Source organism: Marmota marmota, unplaced genomic scaffold (assembly GCF_001458135.2).
Source record: "Marmota marmota marmota unplaced genomic scaffold, marMar, whole genome shotgun sequence".
NCBI lineage: Eukaryota > Metazoa > Chordata > Mammalia > Rodentia > Sciuridae > Marmota > Marmota marmota.
The window spans coordinates 11,167,696-11,176,618 of NW_025999949.1; positions in this window are offsets into that span (position 1 = coordinate 11,167,696).

An 8,923-nucleotide genomic window follows, 5' to 3' on the forward strand; every position below is an offset into this window, starting at 1 on the left:
TTCTTTTTTTTTTTTTTTTTTTTGTAACCACCCTGTAACCCAGAGCTCAGTTTTCTATAACCAGATTTTGACCCTGGAGATAGTCATGGTGAACAAATTTCAGGATCCTGAATAATTTCAAGGAGTAGAGCTGCTCTCTCATTCCAACCTGCAACCTATGTGAGAGAGAAATAAGTGTCTGTTGTGTGTGTGTGTGTGTTGTTGTTGTTGTCTTGTTTTATTTGTAACCCAATGTGGTTTTGTTTGTTTGTTTGCTTGCCACATTTAAAACCAATTAGGATTTATACTAATTTGGAGGTGGACAGGGGAAGGCTATTCCATAAACATACTATGCACATGTGGAATACCTTTAAATGCCTTTAAATTTAGAGGATGCATGGCTGGGAAATAAATAAAAAAAAATAAAAATCATGCAATGAATGAGTGTTGGAGGTGTTTCTTGTCCAAGGGATGACTTGCTTTAACTGTGAGAAGAAAACTATGCACATATGTGTGATCAACCAGAGGAAGGATGATGGATGTTTGCTGCTAGTGTACCTCTTGCCTTCAGGCTGTATTTTCCTAGCCATTCTTGAAAATTTATAGATTATGCATAAATAACTACATTCTCCCCATTTACTTATTTCTGGGTGTGTGTTCTTAAATTACTATCAGGTGACATTTACAAAAAGCAAAATCTGTAATGCATACAAATTATTGAGTTGTAACAAAAGTATGCTTGTACATAACCACCATTTATTCACTGTATGACACATTCTTCTGCATGAAGCAAGAAAATTCCATGTGTTCCATTCCAGCTAATACCTCCATGCCAGGAAAAATAAATAAATAAATTCTTCTGATTTCTTTCACTACTGACCATTTTTGAAATTTTAATGAATTGAGTCATAGAGTAAGCAATCTATTGTGCTGGCATCTTTGAGTTACTGTAAGATCTGTGGTGATTCATTTGCTTGATTGTTATATCATTAATTCATCCCTTCCTTTGCCAAGTCTGAGTCAATTTGCATAAGTATATAACAATATTTTATAGTCTCCTGTCACTGAATACTTGCCTTCAACTTTTGACTGATATAAAAAAAATATGCTATGAAGATTATTTTACACAGTTTTTATGTACATACATCAAATCATAGAATTTGGCAAAGCTTTGTTGTATTGTTCTTAAATATTTAATTTTATGAATAAAGAAGAAATACTTTCTCTAGGTGGTTATTCGTTTACTACCTATACTATCAATATATGAAAATTCTAGAGATCTGCATTCTTTCACATATTTGATGTTTGTGTATCAGTTTCAGGTTGTATAATCTCTTAAATGTGGCCTTTTAAATTTGAGCCATTTTATCCAAAATTAATATTGTTAAATATATTTTTAAAGTTTTTATTGACTAATCATATTTCTCTTATGGTGAGCTTGAGGTACTATAAGTTTACTCATTATCACTGTTTTTTGATAATGTCTTCTTTGTTCTTGATCTGAAGCAGTTTAAAAAATGTGTATTCTGATTGTTATTTTGTTTGAGGCATGCATTGAAATTATTATCTCCATGTCTGTTAGTTTTCTATTAATTTTCATAATTGTATCTTTACATCTCAGAAATGTATACCTTTAATGAACTCAAATTTACTGGTATTTTTAAATTTTATATCCACTGTATTTTCCCTGCCGTAATTATTTTTCTACGCAAGGCTGTTAAGATTTTCTCTTTTTAAAATAAAATTTATGAATATAGATTCATTCCACTTTAATCTTCATTTAAAAATAAGATACAGATTAAGATTTGTGTATATGTGTGTGTGTATTTAGTTGTTTGAGCTCTAAATTTAAAAAATTAAAAATTAATTGCTTGGTCCAACTTAAGTGAAAACCAATTATTTGAGTTATATGTGTGTTTTTATCTGTTCTGTCAATTTTGTCTATCCTATCAATTATTGATTATTTGTATTTTGTCATGTAAATACCATATTATTTTTGATGATTGTGGTTTCACAATAAGTCTTATAATTAGGAAATTTGAGGATCCAATTTTGTTCTCCTTTCACTGTGTATTTTGATTGTTCCACATTCTTTGTGTTACATGTATACTTAAGAATCTAGTTTGCATTGGACACATCAGGTACAAAACCAAGATCAAGAATGAGATGAAGCGAGGCACTGTGTAATCCCACAGGCACACCTGTAATCCCAGCAGTTTGGGAGGCTGATGCAGGAGGGTCACAAGTTCAAAGCCTGCCTCAGCAAAAATTAAGGTGCTAAGTAATTCAATGAGACCCTGTCTCTAAATAAAATATGAAATAGGGCTGGGGATGTGGCTCAGTGGTCAACTGCTCCTGAGTTCAATCCCTGGTACCATCGCCCTCACCCTCCAAAAAAAGCTAGTATTTCAATTCACAAGAGCTAAGCTATGGAAACAACCTGAGTGCTCTTCAGTAGATGAGTGGATAAAGAAAATGTGGTACATATACACTATGAAATATTACTCAGCCATAAATAAGGATGAAATTATGGCATTTGCTGGTAAATGGATGGAACCAGAGGCTATCATGCTAAGTGAAATAAGCCAATCCCCCCAAACCAAAAGCCTAATGTTCTCTCTGATATGTTGATGCTGACTCACAATAGGCAGTGTGTGTGGGGTGGAGGTTCACTGGTTTGGATGGGGGAATGAGGGGGATGGGGGAGGATGAGAATGGGAAAGACAGTAGAATGAATCAGACATAACTTTGCTATATTCATATGTGAATACACAAAAATGTAACTCCACATTATGTATGACTACAAGAATGGGAAGTTATACTACATGTATGTATGATATGCCAAAATGCATTCTACTGTCATGTATAACTAAAAAATTAAAAATAGAAAAAAGGGGGGAAAAAGCTATGAAAGAAAACCCATATGTGCCAAGAAAAGTATGGGCAATTTGGAATCTATAGGTGAACTTCAAACAAATTAATTTCTCAGGCTTAGATGGAAAGCACTAGTGCCATTTATTAAGTGAACCAATTCCCTAAGAGAGAAATCTGGATGGGGAATGGAACTTAAAATCTGGTTTTGAGGGCAGTTTAGTGGTGGAAAAACTGTCTGCATATTCCCATTTGTAGTAGAAGCTTTGAGGGTTCTTTGTGCCTCCTGCTGTGGGTAACTGGTCTCTGACACCACTTTTCCTTTTACCCTAGAAGCAGAAAGTGCCCCTTCATTCCTGTAGCCCCTGGTATTGCCAGTGCTGGTTGTTCCAATTGACCAGTATCACCAATGTCTTGCCTGTTCTAGAGTACAGAGGCAAAGGGAATTCTCAGAGCTGAGTTCCTACACTCTCAATCCAACCTACTGGCAGCCAGGCAGGTGAGAAAACAGGGCTGCCCAACAAACTGGCTCAAGCCCAGCCTGTCCTCCCTATTTTTGTCCTGAGATATTTGCTCTTGTATCAAAAGGATTAACCTTTCTGAGGTGACTTATGAGTGCTCAGTGACTCATTGCTTCAGAGTCCTGAAAGAAATGGCAGGAGAAACAAAACGTAGTAATGCTATTCTGTTAGCAACCTCAACAGCAAAACCACCGTTCCTGTTCATGGTACCTTCATCCATAATCTGTCAGAATTCTAGGAAGCAGATGGAGAAAACCTATGACAATGAAAGTAGAAGTGACTGTAATGAAGTGTTTCAAACCTGGCATTTGTTAGAATCATAAGGGAAGAATCATCATAAGTTGACATCAATCTAATTATAGGAATAAATTATTAGCACATCAGAATGTTAAACTTTAAAGCAAAATAGCTGTCTATCTGTAAATCTGCAATGAAATAAATCTAAAGAGACATAGTTTTCATATTCCACACTATTGAAGATATGAAAAAATAGAGGATATTTCAGATGATGATAAAACATATAAAAACAAGCAAGGCATACTATGCTAATATCTATTTAGTATTGAAACAAGAATTGTCTATTATCTAATTTATTCATGAATTTTAAGTTATACATATTGGAAATATAAGGAACTGAGAATTGTATATAGTTCCTTCATATAATTGTTAAGTTTATCTTTGTTCTCTTAATACTAAGAGAATTCCAGTCCCTGATGCTTTCTATGAAAGCATTAATATCCAAAGCAAAATGTATTGACATAATTGTCAAAAGTAAGAATAAAAGATAAACACATTTTGAAGCATAGTTTGGGGTACTATACAATATTTGTGCCATTATATTTACATATAATTCTTAAAGTGCCTTTTAAATGTAAGAAAAATAATTTTGAAGTATTTCTCTAGGGAGGAATCCAGACTATGCAAATATTACTAACAGTTTCAGAGTCAAAAGATATATTTCACATTAAGAAAATGAAATGGAGTTTATATAAAATAATAGAGATATTATTGACCATTACTCTAACATAATATAAACATATTTAGTTTTTATCAAAATAATTAAATTATTCAGTATTCTTCTTCCGTCAAACAATAATTTTCTCAGTGTTGATAATGTGCCCTGCTCTGCATTGATTACTGTAATCACATTAGTTAGCAATATGGACATGATCCCTCCTTTCTAAAGACTGAAAGTCATATTCATAGAAATCACATAGTCTGGACTCAGATTGCTGGGTTGAGGTTAGGCTTAGTTTCTTACTGACTTTTTGACTAGGACAAGTGACTTTTCCTCTCTGTGCCTGAGTTTCTCCATCATCAATACAAGTGAGTAACAGTGCCTCTCTCCTGGACTGTTTCAGAATTAAACTATTTGTCATATTGGAAGCTCATGAAGAGCACCTGTACATAGTAAGATTTCAGAGCTTGTGAGTTATTTTCAATAGAGACATTGAAGGGCACAGTGAAAAAGAAAATAGGCTTTAAAACTGAACTTGTTTTACAGCCATGCATATAATTTGAATTCCCTATAACCTAGGATCCACAATACCTTGCATGAATTTATTTTAAAAAAAATTGTCACAGAATCAAACTTAAAGATATTTAAGCATTAAAATGAGCAAGAATGGGGTTTTAAAACAGCTGTTATAGGTAACTAGATGGTAGATAGATAACTAGCTACTCAGATTTAAAATAAAAAGTAGCATATTGGTAGTAGCACATTTTTGGAAAACTATAGAGTTTTATAAGCTATAAAAGATACCTAATGAAAATTTCATAACTAAAAGTATATTTAAAAGAGACAGAAATTTTCTGTATAGTTAAAAAAAAAGCAGATTAAATAAGTCAAAAGATGAAGTCTGAGATTTCGAGGGCAGTTGAGTGGAAAGAATTTACTTTGGAGCACAGAGACAAACAGACTCACAAGAAGGAGAAAAAAAATATATTTATATATAGTTCCAGAAAGTGCAGGTTTGTGTGTTGGGTTTGAATTATATATGGGGTGTTTAAATTGATAATAATTTAATTTGTAGTCTTAAGATTTTCCTCAAAGACAAATTAAAGGACCATGGTAACACAAATACACCAACTTCTATATACACAGAGGAGACGGGGCTTTAAAGGGAAATGAGAAGGGGATAGAAGATTTTATCATTTGCCCTCATTTCTTGTTCAAATTAAGCTGGCGATCTCTGCTGGTATCACGATAAGCTCCAATAGCCCTCTAGGGCTACTATGCAAATACTTGCTGTTCTCCTGCAGTGCCAAGGGAAGACTGAAATGACATAGCTATGTGATATGTTTAGTTACTCACTTAGAACTCACTGAAATAAGATTGGTTTCAGGCTATGATCCCAGCTTTCACACTATGATCAGGTACAATATCTTTCCTTTAGTGGGGGCAGGGTGAGCCTCCAGTCTAAACATTTACACTTACTATCACAGACAGTTTATATCCTGTCAATGAAAGCTTTGTCATGTATTAATGTGGAGATTATTTTATTGATGCAGTTTGTTTATTAGCAAAGATACAATAATATATATTTATATATCATATCTATTACATATATGATGTATGTACATGTTCTTATAGATAAAGAAATCTATTATATTATACTTTGCTCTCTCTCTCTTTTTTTAGTGCTGGGGATTGAACTCAGAGCCTTGTGCATGTGAGGCAAGCTATATCCCCAGCCCTACACTTTATTCTTTTAATGCTTATTGAAAATGTTTATATGTATACATAGAGAAGTGTATAAAGACAGTTTTTTGATAATTTTAATATCCATATCCAAATTCATAGCAAATATTTTCACAAAACTTTTGAACAAAAATAGAGAAGGTACAATACAATTCTCTAACATGCAAGTCGTTAATTTTTCATATTTCCTGATTTACAACTTTTTAAATATTTCTGTAATCTTTCAAAGATTACATGTCTTGTAAATATGAATTTGCAAAGGTAGAAACTAGAAAATTTACTCTCCATTATCATTTCTTCTGTGGTACTGATGGGTGTCATAAGCTTCACTAATTTAAAATATCTGTTTAAGCACTCAGGACTAAAACTAACAAAAGAAAGAAATTGATTTGTGTTATTTATGCCACATCTACTCCAGCATTGAGGGCTAGCGAATCCATCAAAACAAGGGCTGGCGAGACAAAGCTCTGGCACCTATGTGCAGAATCTGTCAATGCCCACATTGCAGTGTTTTGTGAATTGTTAAATTGGTGCTGAGTAGTGGCAGATGTGAGGATTCAGTCCTGCACATCATATATAAGGTGCTTGTTACTTGTTGCATTGTATCCAAGCCTGACTTTCTGCTTCCCAGAGATTCTGCCTTCCTAATATTGCTTAGTACATTTCTCTGTACACTGTTTTTTCACAATATCTCCTTAATCTGTCATTTGTCCTTACACTATCAATTGCCCTTTGAACAATTCTGCAATTACACTCTCTACTTATGACTAGTGCCACCGAGCAATAGGAAAAATGCACCTTGTATTTGCTTCTTATGTGGCTTAGTTTGAAGATAATGGAGTGCAGCTAATACTAAAAGATGAAATTCTGCAACATGATGACAAGGATTGTCAAGATTGTCAGTTCAGAAGATCGATACCATCAGGGGCTCTGCATTTTCATGATTCTCTGTTCTTTCTCTGCTTTATTGTTATGCCTTCCCAGTATATATCCTATACCTGTTCTGCAGTTTGTGCATTCCAAAAGAAAAATGAGATAGGAAAAATAAGTTTGACTGTATCAAGAAAATAAAAATACCAAGTAGAAAGGTTATATCAGAAATATTTTCTGCCAGAGTCCTGATATTTGGCATCTCTTCCTGGAAAGCTAGAAGAAAGGGCTTGAAAACAGGTTGAGTTAGGGCCTAATAGTCTGTGACAAGTATTCTTCTACAAATTATATGCATTTGTATCTATTGATAAACAACAAAGCATAGATGCTTTTAAGACTTGTTCTGACATATAATTTGTTTTATCTCCCTGAGTCTCCATCAGTTCCTTCTTGGGTAACTTTTATTTTCAGTTTTATGTCAAATTTTAGACTACATCCTATGCTTTTGTGCTATGATTGTATGGTTTTTATTACACAATTAATATAAAGACTTAGTCAATCATAAAGTCTAACATTCTGTTCTTTGATGATCCAATCTTATTTCCTCAACTTCACTTCATTTTTGCATTCAAAGCTTAAAAGTAAATTCAATATAAGTGATACTACATACAGAATGATTTTGAAGTGAAATATATAAAAGGTATTTTTTAAGTTATCTTGCCTACCTCATAGCTATCCATATTAAATTAAATTAAATTCCATATACAGAAAACAACAAGAACCTCTGCTAACTAAGGATGCTTCTCACCTTTTGGCTTTTAAAAATGCATCAGCATCCATTGCATGGAAGTCTAATTTTCTCCTGTTGTGATTCACTGTCAAAGAGAAATATGCAATTGAGGAAACACTCTATTCTTCATTCTTTCCAGGTCAAATTTTAGTGATTTGCTATTCATAACCCCAGTGCCTCTCTCTTTCAAATATTATTTGTTTAATTTTCTTTTTATTATACCCAGAGATATGTTTTCTGAAAATAAATTGACTTTTCATACTCAGAATGTGCTTCCTGTAACTGGTGTTTGAAAGAAAGCATCTGTCACATTATGTCAGCTTTTCCTCTCTGAACCCCTAGGGGGATGTTCCGAATCATTAGTTTATAATCAGTTTTTGTTTTTAATTAAACATCATCCATATGACAGTCAGAAGGAAATAGTCAGAAAGAAATAGAATTTTGCTCTTGGTCTTCAAAACAAATAGATTTGTGAGAATAATGGTTAGCAAAACTTATGATAGGCAAACAGAAATAAATTTTATATAACAAGCATATTTTGGAATTTTTATACACAAAGTATTTTCAATAAAGAAGGAAAAGGTTTGAATTTTGTAATGTCAAGTTCAAAATATCATTGATCAAATAATTACAATATGTTCAAATTTCAATAATTCAAAATATAAATTGATTTTAATTACTGACTCATTTGGTTTTGCCTGATTAATTTGTTCAATAAACCATCCAATGAGTCTATTAATAAATTTTCTAGTCTATGGGAGAAGCTGGTATGTGTGTTTGTTAATCTGTCCTCTTCTGCTACAACAAAATAACTGAGATAAGCAAACATTATAAAGAAAAGAGCTTCATTTGCAGTTCTAGAGGTTCAAATTAAAAAATGAGGTGGTTCTCTTTTTATAAATGGCCTTTGGTAAAACCCTAACACTGTACAGTCCACTAGGCCCCACTTCTTTCTACATTGAAAACATCACTCAACACTACCACCTTGGGAACCAAACTTCGGATACATAAAACTTTGTTCACATACAAGACATATTCAATGAATAGCAGGGTGGGTGAGTGTGTGTGTATATTCGTGTATGTGTGCACATACGTGTAAAGTACCTGTGGTTCATTGCTGCACATTCACAAGTTGCACAGGAAATCTAAATCCATCTAAATTACAGGACACAAATGAAGGTGGCACCACCT